We start from the raw sequence: 18,486 nt of genomic DNA on the forward strand, positions 1-18,486 counted from the left end.
TCCCTCGGATAACTTCCTCCTCACTCTTAACCTCAACATGGTTCCTGACACAACACATACCCCTCCACATGTCAATTTTCGACGTAACCTACGCTCACTCTCAACCTCTCGGCTATCTGCTATGGTTTCATCTTCACTTCCTTCCCCTGAACAGTTATCATCTCTTGATGTTAACAGTGCTACTGATACTTTCTTAGATTCTCCTGTTAACCCTGTTGGAAAATGGCATCTCAGGAACCGCACGCCAGTGGTATCTTTCCTCTCAGATAGGTCCTTCAAGGTATCTTGGAGAGGTGAGGTGTCCAGCAAAAAAAAATAAAAATCATGCTGGTCCTTTAAATGTAATACAGGACTTCCAGTCCCACAGTTGTCATATAAAAAAAAGTGCAACAATCGGGTTCCAGAAGTAAAAATCCCATTCACTTTCTTCATAGTGTGGAACTGATTTTTAACAATAACTGATAAACCTTTAAAGACAGACCTACTGTGAGCTACAAGGTTGTTAATCGATGGTATATGCTTTTGTTCAAGCCAACAGATCATGTTATTTAAACTTATTTTTAAAATAATTATGTTTAACAGCAGGATTCCTGGTGAAAACTACATTACCCATGATTCTGCAAAGAAATTTCCCCCAATCAGAGAATATTGCGCCAAGAGAGATCAAAATGACCACCCACTCTATACCTATCTATCCATATCTATAAATCTATCTATCCATGCATCTTTAAATCCGTAGTTCTATATTCCTCCATCAATTTTAATTCAATTGTCATTCGCAATGACTTGTGGGACTGTAGCTCTTTCTCCCACTAAAACCATTAATCACACAGTCTTGTAAATTTTTTTTTTTTTTTTTGTCCACTTTTCAAATACTTTTTTGCTTCAAATCTAAGTTCATAATGGTGCGATTTACCTTGTATCTGCTGGTTTGGTTCATAACTCTTTAACAAATACTTTTTTTTAAGTCCTGATGAGTGAATGGAAAAAATTGCTTCTGAAGCCAAGGCCGCTGAAAAAGTATGGTAGGACTGCTTCACTCTATTAAGCATTGTGATGCCACCATAAAAAAGCTGATTGACTCTTACAACTGTAAGGCGGAGTGCTCTTTAATAATACCAAGGTAATCTACTACAGCTAAACACAGATACCACCATATTGTTGTTGGACATCAGATCTGGCACTGAGGTTAATGGAGTTCAAACCCTCTCCATATTGCGCCAGCTCTTGTAGTTGCGCTCTGCCCTAATTAACGTCTCTATTTGTGACTTTTTTGTTGTTTTATTTTAAGCAAAAGTCATTAGCGGCTTAATTGGTTTTAGATGTGCATGCATGCTCAGTGTAACTAGCTTCCCTGAACAGTCTTTCTGTTGTGCCTGCTTGTTTGTCTCTAAATGTGTGCTGGTCTGTCTGTTAGTGTGTGAGAGAGTGAGAACGAGAAAGAAAGGAAGAGAGAGAAGAAATTGTACGAAATAAATAGCTTTCTTAATTAGGCTCTCCATTCAGTGTGTGGGTGGGTGCGTGCCGGAGACAGCGAGCGGCAGTAGCGTAAGACATCTGACATGGTCCTACTGATCATTAAGTATGTGACAGTGTGCACCTTGTCATCATGACTAATAAACTGACTAAACTACCATTTCTGAAGCAGACAGCAGCAAGCACCATGAAGAGTTTCCGTATTTAGTTGGCGGCATGAACAGGTCCTGCGTTAATAAAAACAGCAGAGCTGCTTATAATCTTAAGACGGGTGAATTAGCATGCCACTGCATCGTAATTAGAGCAAAGATGGGGGGAGGGAGGTAAACAAACACTAATGTTAATTTGATATTGAACTTAATAACAACAACAACAACTATACACAGTATTATACAGCAAAGCTAGCAAAAATTAGTGGATTTATGAAAATTTAAGGACGTTAACCTCTAGTGAAAACCAAGCAGCTTTCTTCTGTTCAGTGCAGCAAATTTGCGAAACATGAAAAAGCGTGAATTGCTATTGTAATGACTGGATTTCGGAGTGAAAATTTGCTGAACAACAGTAAACAATATGACCACACGTTAGATGAATATCACTTGAAGAAATATAATGAGTTTCTCAGTGTGACCATGGCAGATATCTAGCTGAAGATGTCTGACTAATGACTAGTGTAGACTATTATCTCTGTGCGCTCAGCTGTATTGAATTTCCATCTATTCGCAAAGGAAAACCATTACAACATGTATGGTATGACTGACCAGTGCATCTTTGCCAAATTTGGTCTCTGACCATCATGGCCTCCTAATCATCCCCATATACTGATTGGCTTCATCAAGCTGTCTCCTCTTCACCAGTAACCTGGTGTGTGGTGGGCGTTCTGGCGCACATCACTCTGTCTCCTCTCCACCAATAAGCTGGTGTGTGTGGGCGTTGTGGTGCAATATGGCTGCCGTCGCATCATCCAGGTGGTTGCTGCACATTGGTGGTGGTTGAGGAGATTCCCCCCTTCTATGTAAAGTGCTTCGAGTACCCAGAAAAGCGCTATATAAATGTAACAAATTATTATTAATTATTATCTTTTATTGAGAAAGCCAAATCTGAGATGATTAATGAGGACATCGGAGGCCCATTTTTCACAAGTTGATATGATTCTTAAGGGTCTGCACAAAATGTCTGCAACATACTTTGGTTTAAAATAACTCAATGGTCGTGTAAAACAGCACACTTTTTACCTTGTCAAAAACAGCTCTGTTCACAGCGATCCGTTTCGGTGCATGTCTCTTTAAATGATAATGAACTACTGCTCACCCCACCCCTCTCTTCCATTTTTTGTGTATTCGGTGGCGCATTACCATCAAAAACAAAACTCTCTGAACTCTGAAATAAACTCAACTCTGAGCTCTGAAATAAAGCGATATATCTGTCATACAGTGTTTCCGTGGCTGTGGTGTGTCACGTGATAAGCATGACGCATCGCCATGGAAACAATAAAGGGAAACGTTCTAAAATAAAGGTCGCCTAAAAAAACTCACTCTGGGGGGGACAGCTAGAATATTTTAAACTCACCAGTGAAAGGGTTAATTATGCCAATCAGATTTTTCTCGGCTATGAATGATTCTGTAGAACTATAATGACAAACAATATACAGTGTAACAAAAACACAATTGTATATCTAAGGAAACCTGCTGGTTACTGATGTTTTGTCTCACATGAGTCTTATCTGTGAGGACACAACAATGGCTGGAGAATAACTTCCCACAGAGACTCTTTTTATTGTCCCAAGGCACTGGCACCGAAGACAATAGAAGCAAGCAAACAAGCCCCTGGGGACACAACCAAATAAGACAGACAGACTTGTTTTTGACCTTAGATTGCATGAAAGGAAACTCACAGTGAGTCTTAAAATGAGGCGTAGCTGAAATTCAAACACTACATAATGTACTGGCTCTCAAATATCCTCTTCACAATGATAAACTCTCCAAGCTGAAGCTACTATATACGATAAACATTTTTGAACAAGGCACTCATGGATATGATGAACACTCATAAATTATTCAAGATCCTGACATAAAAGACAACTTCATTCTGTTAGAGCTCTACCTTTGAATCTAAGCCAGGAGAAAATGTCTCAAACACCAAGCCTCGATCTATCAAACATTGTGCTAATGTGGCACGGCTGCCTCTTTGTTATTTTTCGGGATTAAAGAGCTTTGGAGCTTTCAGAAACTTGGATTTGATAGGTAAAACATCTTAAATCAACTAATCTTAGACAGAAGCATGTTTTGCATGCAACTCCACACTGCAATGGAGAGATAATGACAACTAGTAAAAACAAATTTCATCATTCCTGAATAACAATCAAGCACTTTTCCTCATAGGACCTGAGGGAATGCCTAGTGGTATTGCTATTTTCACAAGGGATTTGCCCATGAACTCCCAAAAACCATCTGAATGTATGCATCTTTATGATATCCATTGACAGCAAACACACAAAACAAGCATTCAAAGTAACATAAAGGTTTTATCTGGCATGTTTTGGACTGTTTTTCTAAAACACACTAATAAAAAAAATCTGCACAAGTGTGAGACTCTCACAGTAAAAGATTATATAGGTGGTATTCTATTTTGGCCACACTAACACGCCACCTAAAACGTGCACTAAAGGGCTAACAATAGATGTCCCACTACCATTCCATCTAAACCAGTCCCACCTCAAATGCAAGAAGTCTTCTTAAGCATAAGATCATCTGTATTTTAAGCCTCCACTTTTCTCTTCAACATGCTGCAAACTCAGTCAACAACAGGATATTGATTGGAAATGTTTGACAATATACGGTATTGGAAAAGGTTTCAACAGTGAACATATGGCAGTGCACTGGCTCCTTGTTTATGTGGGACAATTTCAGAGCATTTTGTAAACATTTCTTTTAGGTGGTCTGCTTGATTTTACTCAGAGAGTTACACATATACAATCATTATTATTTTGATATCCTGGTGAAGGCATTTGAGATGCTGGGGGGCGGAGGTGAATGGTCTCAATTTCTGAGTAAAAATATTGCAAACGGCATCTCTGCAAGTGCTCAGGTCAGTACACACTGTAAACAAAACTGTATGTTATATAACACTTTGCCACTGAGGCACTACACCGGTACAACTTTCTACTGTCTTTGCATCGTTATCTACCCTCATGCACATTAAGATTTGATTTTTGATATTGTTAGTAAAGTACCAGAAAGGATGTGAGAAGGCTACTTACCACGAGATAACATTTATATATTTTACATTGTATTTTTTAGAGAAACAACTCTGAAATTACACATTAAAGCATAATTTCGAGTTTGAATGCATTGGAAAATAGGAATCAATCAATTTGATGCATTTCATGTTGATTCAGCTTAGCGCTGCATCAGTCATCATCTACTATATGCTACAATTCTGTTTTTGCACAGTCAGAAGAGTGCTGCTCACCAATTCTTCATTTCAACAGCAATCCGTTGCATGTGACTTTGCCCTCTTACCTTTTGCTGTCGTCTTGCCATGTCGGTCGGCTGCTTCGCATTAAACGGATAGGCAATACAGCGCATCACAAAGACGTAAAGCTGCAGCCTCTTCTTTCTCTCTTCTTCCTCCCTTTGCATCTTTTCCAAATCGTCCTTTTCCTTCTCGATCGCCACTGAGGGGCTCGGGCTCGTTGGTCGGGCATTGGTGCTTCGGCTTGGCTGCAACCCACCAGAGCTTTCGCTGGTCCTGCTTGGAGACACCCGAGGACCACCAGCCTTGGGCGCCGCCACCACTTTGCGCTCTTCTTCCACAACCTCATCCGCCTCCTCCTCGCTGGATGATGGGTCCAACATTTTAATGTAAGTTCTTGCTTCTCTGAAATCAAAATTGAGAATTCAAGTGGCGTCTTTTTTTAGTAACAAAACATCCGTAACTCGCTTCAGAGGACGAAAAAGTACGGAAGACGCTTATTTTTCCACAGCCTACAATCCAACGCTGCATCAAAAGTGTCACTTACCCTCAGCACGAGTGAACAAGCTGCTCCAACAGCCAGTAGTCTAGCTTCCACCGAATTAAATTGTTGCTGCTTACGTGTTTTCTTCGTTTAACTCTGCGTTTACCATAACGGATTTAATGGAAGATAACACGGGGAGGATCGTAAAAACAAACAAAAAAAAAATTCGCGGCTGTTGTTTTTCTGGTTTCCCCCCGGCGGTCTTTCAATTGAGTACCGAACGGTACTGACAATATACTGACAATAATGAGAGCAGCCAGCGCGGAGAGCTGACCGTGGTTCTGAACTGAAGCTGGAGGGGGAGGGGGTCATTGACGTGGTTTCCGCGACAGCACTGTCGCTGTTTCTCTGCGCGCACGATGTTCACCACGTTTAATCGACCGTTAACAACTACAGCAGTTCCTGAAACATTAGACAATCAATTTAATCTTTTTCATAGTATAGAACTTTAGGAATTTATCCATGACTTCCTTTTTACTGATTTTACTTAGGTTAATCCAGCTGCACTGTTGTCTGTTGTTGTGTTTTTTCATACTGGTTTCCAAACCAGTTGTTAAATGATTCCATATTTGGCATAATTAATAATGAAAACATCTCACACTAAAACTGGTTTGTCACACACAGGCCAGATCTTAAGCCACATCTCACGCTAAAACTGGTTTGTCACACACGGGCCAGATCTTAAGCCACATCTCACGCTAAAACTGGTTTGTCACACACGGGCCAGATCTTAAGCCACATCTCACGCTAAAACTGGTTTGTCACACACGGGCCAGATCTTAAGCCACATCTCACGCTAAAACTGGTTTGTCACACACGGGCCAGATCTTAAGCCACATCTCACGCTAAAACTGGCTTGATGTGTGTGGGCCAAATCTGGCCAGAACTGAGCTCTATGTGCCATATTTGACCCAAATGAGGCCCGGAAATGTATGTTATCTGGGTAAGCAGTAACATTGTAAAAAAAAAATAAAAAAAAAATGTCATTGTAATAACATCTTTGTTTCCATCCATTTTTTTTAAAGATTTTATATTTTGGCATTTTTGCCTTTATAGGACAGTGTGATAACAGGAAGCGAAGTGGTAGAGAGAGCTGCCCACAAGGCTATCGGCACCATTTCCATCCATTTAAATAGAAATTAATTTCTGTAATTTCTACTAGATTTTATGATATTATTTTATGTTTTGGCAGTCACTAGGCCTGTCCCTCGCACTTGCACTCTTTGAACGTGAAAACTATATGATACGTATGTAAAGTTGTAGGAAATATAAGTAAAGTTTCTACGGAGATTTATTTACACATTTAGAACATCAGTTCTTTAAAATAAACTGTCTGATCAGTAGTTTGTAGCACACACTAATGAAGTGATAAAAAGCATCAATACAATGTGCAGCACTTTACATTTTACTTCCAAATTCTATGTAAAATCTAACTGGAAAGTTTTCCTCAACATCACGTGATTCTGGAGCATGTGAGTTTCTTAACGTGATGAATGATGGCATACACTTATCCTCCAATGCTGCTCTGAAGTGGTATTACACTGTAAAATCCAATAGTTTACCTTACTTAGATTTAATTAGTAATCTTTACTTAGTTGTTATACTTACTAGGTTTTATTAAAGGGGTCATATAATGTTGCTAAAAAGAACATTATTTGGTGTATTTAGTGTAATGAAATGTGTTTATGCGGTTTAAGGTAAAAGAAAACACATTATTTTCCACATACTGTACATTATTGTTTCTCCTCTATGCCCCGCCTTTCTGAAACGCGTGATTTTTACGAAGCTCATTGGTCTGAAAAGCGAGGTGTGCTCTGATTGGCCAGCTATCCAGTGCGTTGTGATTGGCCGAATACCTCAAGTCTTAATAGACTTTTCACCCATTTCCTCAATGTCTGCCGTTATCTTTCACTAGTTGCATTCACTCGTTTCCCAGTCATCATGAATGTTGCATTTTCAATACAACTGAAATATTTGAGAGAACATCCCATAAGCTAACTTCATATTCAATTGATGTTGATTTTCCTAAAATGTTTTTTATTTTTTTTATTCACCATTATAGTGATTAGCGTCCCCTTTGGTTGGGCACTTGGAACTTTGTTTATGTTACTATAATTATCTCCCTGTTAATGCAGCAATGTATCATGGAAGAAAAGTAATAAATAGGTTGCTTTTAGAAGGTGACCGATCTTCTAATTCAATTAATGTGTTATTTTTTTTGTGCTTGTGTTAGTCAATGAACTTCTGCAAAAGTTATTTTTCATAAATACCTTAATAAGCTTAAAATTGGGTTCATATAATCCTTAAATAGTGTGTGGTAATATGCTAAAGTCACACACAGACTTAAACATTCAGAACGTGAATTTTTTTTAAGTAAGCCCAACTAATTAGATTTTACAGTGTAGAGATAGTGTATTAGAGATAGCATGGATTTAGTGGGCATAAAGGGCACTGGCATTTATCATGGGCCAGTCATTTTCACTTACTTCCTGTTGCTTGCATACACTCTCAAGTGGCCAAGACTGCAAGTTTTGATATTGGGATGGGCTCATTAAATTAAAACTATGGTCAAAAATAGAATGAACTTATTATTTCAGGTCATAACTTTGATTTTACTTGCGAATTTGTAGTCAATTTTAGAGGTTTTTTTTTTCCAGTGAATAAGAATAAAATGTCTTTAAAGCCAGAGGAACTGTTCTGAGCCATTTTCTAGGGGTTTTTAGAACAACGGTTTTGAATTTAAGACTAAATTCAAGTCAGTGGTTATTTCAACCAAGATCTATCGTAAAGCTGCTGTGTAGCTAACAGGATCCTAAACAAAGACTACGATTATGACAATGATGTGTATTTGCTTGCTTAATTATACAACCGTTGTAGTCCTTTAAAAAACTGCTTCAAATGCATGTTGGAGGTATGACTGCATGTTGTAATTCAAGTAATGTTAACTACACACTTTATTTCACTCACCAATAAAATCTCATAAGAAAATTTCTGAGCCTTCTTGGTTGGCCTAAAAATGCACATAATGCGTGAACATTGGATAATTAAAATACTAGAATTTTTACAATATTTTATTTGATGTATGGCTTCTGAGTGTACTGAATGTCTACAAATTCTCTGAGTGACTGTTTAATTGCATCTTTTTGAATGTTAATCGCTATGGTCTTTAAACTGTTCCCTATCAAGGCAGGGTTGGCTTGAAAGCTTTTGTGATATGAAAAGAGATTAGATATGTTATTGTACAGATAGCCTGAGGCGGTTTTTCCAATGTAAATTATATATCATGTAGACCTGCTGGATCAGTTCTCACTTAATACTATCAACAATTAATAAAGAGTACATTAAAACTATGCAGAAAAAAATCAGTTTGTGATGAACCACTCTTACAAAGGTTTTTTTTATTTGTTGATGTGTCAAAAGATGCAGCCTATGTTTACCTGGTTGAGAAATAGCTTAAACGTTTTGCTGATCTAAGGTGGTCTCCTAAACTAAGTGTCCAAAACTTATCAAATCAGCCAAGATGAAACCATTATATTGGTTTAAGTTTTTGTTTAGTTTTTTACAGTAGGGAAAGCAAAACTAAAAGTTTGTCCAAATAATGCCTGCCACGTTACGTCCATAGTTTAATTAGCCTTTACAAGAAAACGAAACTCTTTGAAAGCAACAGGCAGCACAGTAGCTTTTTCAAGCTTCAGATAGTCGGGCGCTTTCTGAGTTTATGTCCCCGCCTACGTTTGCATCACCGAACGTAAGGCCAGCGTCTGTTTCATACGTGCAGCCTGACTCCGCCCCGTTGTTTCTGATACTGGACGATGCGACCTATCCGTGCGCGCCCTCACGTACACAAGATACTGAGGTGATCGCGTTTCATTACATTTTCTCCTGGCATACCCGAAAGGTATTGAAAAGAAGATTATCGAGACTGGTGTCACGCGGCTCGGATCACATACATACCGGAGCGAAGCGAAACCGCTTAGCTTTTACTTTGTCCTCGATGATGGCAGCTCAGGATTTCAATTTTTTACTTGCGACGGACTCTTATAAGGTAAGAATCGCCTGGCTCGAGTCGTTTAACAACAGAAACGCAAAGACGAATGACAGAACGTTGTCTGTTCTGACAGTAGCCCTTTATGCTTAACCGTTACATATATGTGGGGATAAAACCAACTATGACCTTGTAAATCGATGAAATGTAAATGAAAACACGATTCAGAATAACCTACAGTTATGGCAAAATCGCGATTATTGTGTTATCTTCTTGTTTTGATGAGGGGAATCAGCGTAAGCTCAGGTTCGTTTTAAATGCCCCACTCATTGAACGCTAAACGCAGGGGGCGGGGCTTATGCGGAATGACCTCGTGCAGCTTTTAGCTTCGCCGAAGGCCATAGCGCGTGACGTCACGTCACTCAGTAATCTAGGAATCGAAACTCATTTTTTAGAAAACCACATAGTTTTATTTAATAATAATAATAACAATAACAACATCATTCCAAAGGGCGTAATGTTTTACATGTTTTTATTATTCCTCATTTGTAAGTCGCTTTGGATAAAAGCGTCTGCTAAATGTCTAAATGTAATGTAGATGTACATGTACTGTTCACGTAACCTTAAATATAATTTAAATAACTAAATCTCACAGTCTAGAAATCCAGTCACAGTAAAATTGGGCAGTAACCCATTTAACCCCACCTGTAATATATCAGTAATCAGAATTTACATATTTTAGTTATCAGCTATAAATGAAAGTGCTTTTATGTGAACTTTTTGCAAGGCTATTGTAAATAGTCACACAATTAGTGTTGTTTAAGTTCACTTTGACAGTCTGACCTTGTCAAAAGTCCAGGTAAGGAATCAGTTAAGACACGTAAAACAAAAGATAAAACTACCATATCTGAAGTAGCATGATTTGATATATGTAGTATTACAAAACAATTCAGTTAAACTACTACTATCATGTAACAAGACACTTACAAACAAAATAGTTCTGTGTGTTTACATTTGATGCATATGCTTCTTTTTTCAAAATATGTTTTACCTAATGTTACGTTATGTAATACTGTGTAATGCTCAAAGCTTTTTGGGATGTGGCTGTAATTATTAAATGTCTTTAGCTGGGTTTAATGATCTTTGCAACAGATTTAAGAATGTTACCTCTCTAATTCTCCACCTTGGCCAATGCTGACTGGCCAAAGTTGTGTAATTATCTTTGTGCTTCACATTAGTCTTTAACCTCTGACAAAACAACCAGCCACAAATCCCATCTGGATCTATGTTGAAATCTCACACAACAAAAATGAAATGTTAACGTGTTTTTGATCTTATAATAGGATAACTAATTGTTTAATGAGATTTTGATACCTGCCCATGTAGAATGCACTGTTGTTACACCACGCACAAACATTCCTCAAGTGGCACATAGAAATCTAAACAGGTTGCACCAGGTATCATTGATGAGTGACTCAGGTTTGGGTTGATGATCAGGTCCACTCAGAATTCCACAGGAAGCTAAGCAGATTTCCAATGAAGTGGAACACCCAGCATTCATAAAATCTTTCACATCTTTCATGTCTTGCGTAATTATTTTGGCCATTGTGTTAATTGTGTGCTAATTTGATCATGATTTTAATTACCAATAATAGTTTTTACAATTCAGCCCAGTTTAGAAGTTGACATAGAATTTGCAAAAAAAAAAAAATCCATTGCAGATTGTCTTTCCATACCTTACAAATCACATGGAAATTCTGTCTTTTTCTTTATATAAGCAAAATAGACTTTCAGGGTTGATCTGATAAATAATCTTGGACAACCAAACTAATGGAACATCACATGGACCATTATTTGTTTCTTAAGAAGCAGATAGAAATATATTTAATTTGTTTTGTTTTGAAGGAGACAGGACACAAAACTAAGCCCTCCATTATGGGCATCAAGAAAGCGGCCGCGTGTTGTTTATGCAGATTGTATCACTGGGCATCGAAGACCAGCTGCTTTTTAGTATTAAATTTGTGCATTAAAAATATAACAGGCCTGTAGTCTTCAATGTAATAATGTAACAGTGTAACACTCTTCATAAGTTTGGGGTCAGTTTTTTTTTTTAAAGCAAGCAAGGATGCATTAAATTGATCAGAAGTGACAGTAAAGACATTTATAATGTTACAAAATATTTATAATTCTAATATATAATGCTCTTTTATACTTTCTATTGATCAAACACAGTTTCTACAAAAAATATTCAGCACCACTACTGTTTTCTACATTGATAATAAAAAGAAATGTTTTTGAGCATATTAGAATGGTTTCTGAAGGATGTGACAATGAAGACTGGAGTAATGTCTTACTCCAAACTTTTGAGCGATAGTGTAATAATTAATAAAAGTACTGGGGCCTGTTTCATAAAACGAGTTTACCAAATAAGCCAGGTTTATTTCAGTTAGTCTGACGTATTGTCAGTTGATTTGGTTCAAAATAAGTCAGACTAACTGAAATAAGCCTGACTTATTTGGTAAACTTGTTTTATGAAACAGGCCCCTGGTGAATTTGTGATTGTGTAAACAATTCTGATACTCAAAGCTACTCTCTTCTTTTCAGATTACCCACTACAAGCAATACCCACCCAGTGTCAGTAAAGTGTACTCCTATTTCGAGTGTCGGCACAAAAAGGGGGGGCAGTATAACGAGGTGGTGTTTTTTGGCCTCCAGTATCTTCTAAAGAAGTACCTAGCAGGTAATTCCAACTACTTTCATCATTGTGTAACCCCTTCAGTGATCAGAAAACATTTGTAAAGTTCCACTTGGCTTACATAGACGTACTGTTTGTTTTTGAGTTTGTACATTTACAAAAAGGTTTTTTTCTTGTAATGTCATTCACCTGATTGGGTAATGGAAAACTTGTCCCGAAACTGATAATAGCACACATTCCAGAACAGTTATAAAGGACGGACATGCAGTCAAAACAAGCTGCAAGAGTTTAAAAATGTAAGATTTAAGAAGAAAGTCATACCGTTTTGAAACTATTCCTTGGTAAAAATGAAATTTGTAAACCATTCGTTCTCTGTCGTGTCATTGCAAAACTATAACTGTCTTGTGGAAAACAAAAGAAGATATTTTAAAAAATCTTTTAGCTGTTTTTGTCCATATATTAAAAGTCAGTGGGGTTCAAAACAGCATTGGACCCATCTGACTTTCATTGTGTGGACAAAGACATTTTTAATAATTTATTCTTTTGTGCTCCACAAAAGAAAGTCATACAGGTTTGGAATGACATGAGGTGAGACAATTCTGTCATTGTTCCTTCGAGGTTTATGCTTTTACCCATTTAATTTTTTATAAAAGTGGTCACAGACCAGCCATGTTAGAGAAAGTAAAAACAAGAAGACTACATTAAGTCCACAAAAACAACCTAGTTACATAAGGTAAACTCCCCTTAAGCTTCCCATTTCATTTAAAGTTTTCCAACCCGGAAAGTGTGTATTTTGTGGTTTGTGTTTCAAACTGCAACCATGAACAGAATGTGTGAACGGCAGCGGGTTTTTTTTTTTTCTGTGTCTCCACTGATTTAACGTTTCTTTCCTGCCAAAATCTTTGTACTCACTCTTAACACAATGAATATTTTATACAAATTTTAAGACAGTTATTCTGGCATTGCACTCTATGGCATTCTCCCTGAAAGAGGTCATGGCTGTTGTAAACTTTGCATTTATAACCACAGAGAAATTGACATGTGATAATCGTTACTGAACAAAACTGCATTTACTGTATCATTAAATGGCCTGCTAGTTTAGTATTTACATGTTGGACATGTTCAAAAGAGCATATGCTTTATAAACAGATCTTAATATCTCTGAGCTCATGTATTTATATAAATATCTTGCAGGTCGAGTTGTCACGGAGGAAAAGATTCAGGAGGCAAAAGTCTTTTATCAGATGCACTTTAAACAGTCAGTGTTCGATGAAGAGGGATGGAGGAAAGTTTTAGAGGTACAAACAGAAGTTCATATCAAAGTCAAAGTTTATTTTCAGATATTTGACCATTACATGACTTTGAAGTCTGCTTACTTTGTTCCGGAGATGGGTGCACATGGAGATAACGACCACCTGCCTTCTTCCTTTTCCTAATTGTGTTGTCAGAAATATGATGGCCGCCTTCCAATCCGTATCAAAGCAGTTCCCGAGGGGAAGATCATTCCCAGAGGGAACGTTCTTTTCACTGTGGAGAACACGGATCCAGATTTCTTCTGGCTCACCAATTATATTGAGGTATTACTTGTCCTCTTTCATCTTTGCTTTTTTTTATACAGAAGCCAATGCAGATATTGGAAATGGTATAAAAGTAATTTAGTCGTTCTGCAATGTCCAAATGAATGTTTCAAAAATTGTTGGAAGAACACAAATAAATAAATATTTACAAAATAATACATACACTACTGTTCAATTAGTACTTTTATTCTCCAAGAATGCAATTTTTTTTTCAAATAAATGCTGTTCTTTTTAACTTTATGAAGCATTCTAAAAAATGTATCATGGTTTTCGCAAAGATTTTAAGCGGTACAACTTTTTGATAATAATGAAAGGTTTCTTGAGCCCCAAATAAGCATATTAAAATGATTTCTGAAGGATCATGTGACACTGAAGATTCAGCTTGTAATCACAGGAATAAATGACATTTTAAAACATATTTAAATAGAAAAGTTATTTTAATCATATTTTACAATAATACTGTTTCTACTGTATTTTTGATAAAATAAATGCAGTCTTGTTGAGCATAAAAGACTTCTTTTAAAAAATCTTTTGAAATAAAAATCTTACAGATCCTAATTGTTGAATGGTAGTGTAATCTAAGGACAAAGTCCAAACAGCATTTAATCAACCTTGAAAAATGTTGCGAGAAAAGGGATGTTACTCAAAGGGTCATATCAAACTAAAGCGAGTTAATGATTTCCTTCACAAAGGGTGCTTTCAAAGCTGTTATTAAAAGGGTCATATGATGCGATTTCAATTTTTCCTTTCTCTTTGGAGTGTTACAAGCTCTTGGTGCATAAAGAAAATCTGTAAAGTTGCAAAGACTAAAGTGTCAAATCCAAAGAGATATTCTTTATAAAAGTTCAGAGTCAGCCACACCTACCTAAAACGGCTCGTTCTAACACGCCCCCACATACCTACGTCACTATCTGGGAAGATTTGCATAACACCGCCCAAATGTTCACGCAAAGAAAGAAGGTGTAACTTTTAGTCTCACTGTAGTTTTGTTGACGCTGTGATAATGTTATTTTTAGCAGCATCATATGACCCCTTTAACGGATCCCTTTATGATCATGTGATCATTACATATTTTTTTCATGTTTTTCACATTTGTTTGAGACACTACAGAATTTGAAATGAGCCATATCTAATACAAAAGTTTTTTTAACAGCAACACAAAGCCCCCCTGAATGTCTGACTGTCAGAATAGTCCGTAAACCTGATGGTGCGGCACATTACTTCATATTGGATGATTCTGCTGTACTGTTGTTCAGGATGACATCAGGCTTTGATTTCCAGCATGCTCCTAGCTGCTAATCCTGGACCAAAAAACTGAGGGAGGTTTGGACAGGCTGGTGGGGTCAGTGAGGTACTGACCTGGCCTGCAGCCCTGCAGACTCGCACAGCAGCTCTTACTGTTGTCATTATGTAGACAAAGTGTTTTTTTGGCTACCAGGTCTAAAGATGCATGCTTGTAATCCATGATGAACATTGTGATTGATTCATTTTCCTAATATAAATAAAAAAACATAAAGGTTGAATATTTATATTTATATTTATTAATGCATTTGACAAACACTTTATTTTATACATACATGTTATATTACATACATGCATTCCCTGGGAATCAGGCCTGCCACTTGGCATTGAAAGTGCCATGTTCGACTGTTCCACTGGAACATTGTAGTATGCAATATTTTTTTCATTACAGTTCCTGATAGTTCCATCACAATGAGATACAATGTAGTTTTCCAGATCCTTCGCTCTCTCTGATCCTCAGTGGTAGAACAAGCTTACAACCCCCTCCTGACTTGCTAAGACCATCACAAACATCAAAACCTTTAGGAACCAGTTTAAGACACTAAGTCTTCCATAAGAAATTAAATTAAACTTGCAGCAACCACAATCAATGACACTTTTATTTTACCCTTTGTCACTTTTACTTACTGTACTCTTGAAACGTAATGTTGCAGTACTGTACAGTACAGTATTATTGGTTCTTGTATGATAATTTGCTCTCCCTCAATGATGTCCCTTGTTTGTAAGTTGCTTTAGATAAAAGTGACTGTTAAGTAAATGAAATGTAGATGTCCTTGAGCAATGCACTTGTCTTCTGGGTCGATTGTCCCTGTAATGAACTGGAAGTTGCTTCAAATAAAAGAGCTTGCTAAATGACTGCAACTTGCAAAAGAAACGACATTTATGCTTATGATTATTTTGTGTTTGAAGAACATGCACTAGTATGTCAACAACATGTTTAATACCTTAAAATAGTGTCTTTTATTCAAGATACCACAAACAATTTAAGCCAAACCTGATTGGAACATTTAGATCCTGCCTGTTAGCCTGTTGCTTGAAAAGTCCTATTGGCATTCAGTCAGCTTAATCAATGTGCACAGTTTATGTATTGATGTCAAGACTGGAGGAAACATGTAGAACCACACAAACGGTTCAGAATTCTTTGTCTTTGTCAGTTCCTGCCGTGCACTTCCTTAAGGGGCCACAGATCAATGAGTTGTGGTTTAAATGGTTAGGGCTATGAAAATTGTGAGCGCAATTACAAGCCATCTTTGGTCTTCTCTGACGTACATGTGATTGTGTACATTCTGTCCCCACAGACAATGCTGCTCCAAATGTGGTACCCCATCACCGTGGCAACAATCTCCAGGGAGTTCAAAAAGATTCTGGCTAAGCATCTGAAGGCCACGTCAGGGAGCCTGGAAGGTCTGGACATCAAACTGCATGATTTTGGCTACAGAGGGGTGTCTTCACAAGAGGTATGATGGCCATGGATTGGTAATTACACTTCCTGGTCATTACAGTGTTGTTATTGTTAACTAAAACTAAAACTTTTGGTAACACTTTAGTATGGAGCATGCCTATTATTAACATATTGGCTGTTTATTAGTACTTATAAAGCACATATTCTGCATGACCAGATTCTACATCTGTAATCCTATGCAATACCTAAACTTAACAACTACCTTACTAACTATTAATAAGCAGCAAATTAGGAGTTTATTGTGGCAAAAGTCGCAGTTAATAGCGAGAATTGGACCTTCAATTAAAGTGTGACCAAACTTTTCAAACTTTTAAAAGTTATTTTCAGTAATTGACATAAAGCTGAAATAAAAAAAAAATATATATATATATATATATATTCAATGAAAAACTTAAATTAAATGAAAATTAAATGAAAACTGCATTGGCAACTAACTGAAATAAGTTTAAATTGAACCCTTAAAAATTCTAACTGGAAACAAATAAGATGAAACTAACATAAATTAAATGTAAAAAATAAATTAAATAAATTAAACCTAATTAGTAATATTAAAAAAAACTAATAAAAAAGCTAATTTGAAAAATAATGCACAAATATTTCTAAAAAAAATATATATATATCAATATTAAATGAAACACATAAACTTTAAAAAAGGAACATAAACGATAATTACAAATGTTGCCTAACCAACTGAAATGAATATGTTTACGCTGCAGTTCTAAAATTAGAAATAACAATTAATTGATGCTATATGGATGCAGTATTTAAAAAAAATAAATAAATAAAATGACAAGCACACAGCAAAATCACTAAAGTATCAATTAAAATTAAAATGTAAATATAAAAGGTAATTTATATTTATAAATACTATAATATTATATAAAAATACTAAAATAACACTGGATCAGCACAGTGAATATAAGCAGTATTGTGTGAGATATTTAAAGCATTGCCCTAACACCATTCTGTTACCATGTTTTGTTTTACCATGGTACCTTGCTAGTAATTCTGGATTTGTGTTTTCATAACCAATTAGTCTGTTTTGTTGTGTTGTGTGATTGATACTTACAAAAACACAATCTTTTATATGTTTTATGACTCTTAAGAGACTATATAGAAAGCTAGAAAATAACTGATTTTCATGTATTACTGATTGCATGACATTATTTTACCCTGAAGTTCTCATTTCTGTAGCCATTCACAGCACATTCTGAAGAACACTGAAATAGTCAAACAAGAAGTGCCTCTGGTGTTAAAATCTCTACCTTTATTCTTTTTTTAGCGTTGAAATCAAAGCTCAAGCCAAACGTGGTCTTTCTCTCTTCAGTGCTTTTAAAGAAAGCTTGGTCTCCTGGGGCAAATGAAATCAGACATTACTTGGTGAAAGCAGAAAATCGATTCATTATGAGACGAGGCCATTCCATTTAATCAAAAGGAGATCAGACCTGACCTTTTGAAATGCAAGCAATGCAGTGTGCTAGTGTTGGGCCGATAGACGATGCCATCGTACATCGCCGATGGCTGACAGACATCATGTTGTTAAGCCAGCATCGTAAACCCCCACCCCAATCCGCCGCATCCCAATTCCGTGTTTGGAAAGGAAATTAAGTGTACTACAGAACCCCTAAAGGGAATAAATAGCTTATGAGATGGGAGGATAAAAAATAAATATTTCAATACTTTCTCTCGCAATTATATCATTGGGTAATTATACTGTATATAAATTGCGGCCATCAGGGAGCCGCTACTAATACGCAGGGCATTTAAACCGCTTTCGAATGCGCGCTTTCATTTTACTTTCACTTTCAAGATTCGCGATCACATGGACTCTATACTACGGAGCGGCAGTACCTACCCCACATTTTACAAGATTAGATATTTGTCTGTGGTGCTCAGTATCTGCAAATCATTCGCCATTGTCCTATCAGTCATCTCTCCTTACTCTGTGTATGTGGTAAGTGAACTTTCATGTAC

The 18,486-nt window shown here is 36.8% G+C and overlaps 2 pseudogenes; one reads left to right on the forward strand and one right to left on the reverse strand.

Annotated features, from left to right (window-relative positions):
* Positions 1-5,765, reverse strand: part of LOC107656027 (calcium-dependent secretion activator 1-like) — a 109,832-nt pseudogene extending 104,067 nt beyond the window's left edge.
* Positions 5,766-9,279: 3,514 nt separating this feature from the next.
* LOC107656029 (nicotinamide phosphoribosyltransferase-like) overlaps positions 9,280-18,486 on the forward strand; it is a 17,988-nt pseudogene continuing 8,781 nt past the window's right edge.

Source organism: Sinocyclocheilus anshuiensis, unplaced genomic scaffold, assembly GCF_001515605.1.
Source record: "Sinocyclocheilus anshuiensis isolate Anshui unplaced genomic scaffold, SAMN03320099.WGS_v1.1 scaffold51, whole genome shotgun sequence".
In the NCBI taxonomy this organism is placed as follows: domain Eukaryota; kingdom Metazoa; phylum Chordata; class Actinopteri; order Cypriniformes; family Cyprinidae; genus Sinocyclocheilus; species Sinocyclocheilus anshuiensis.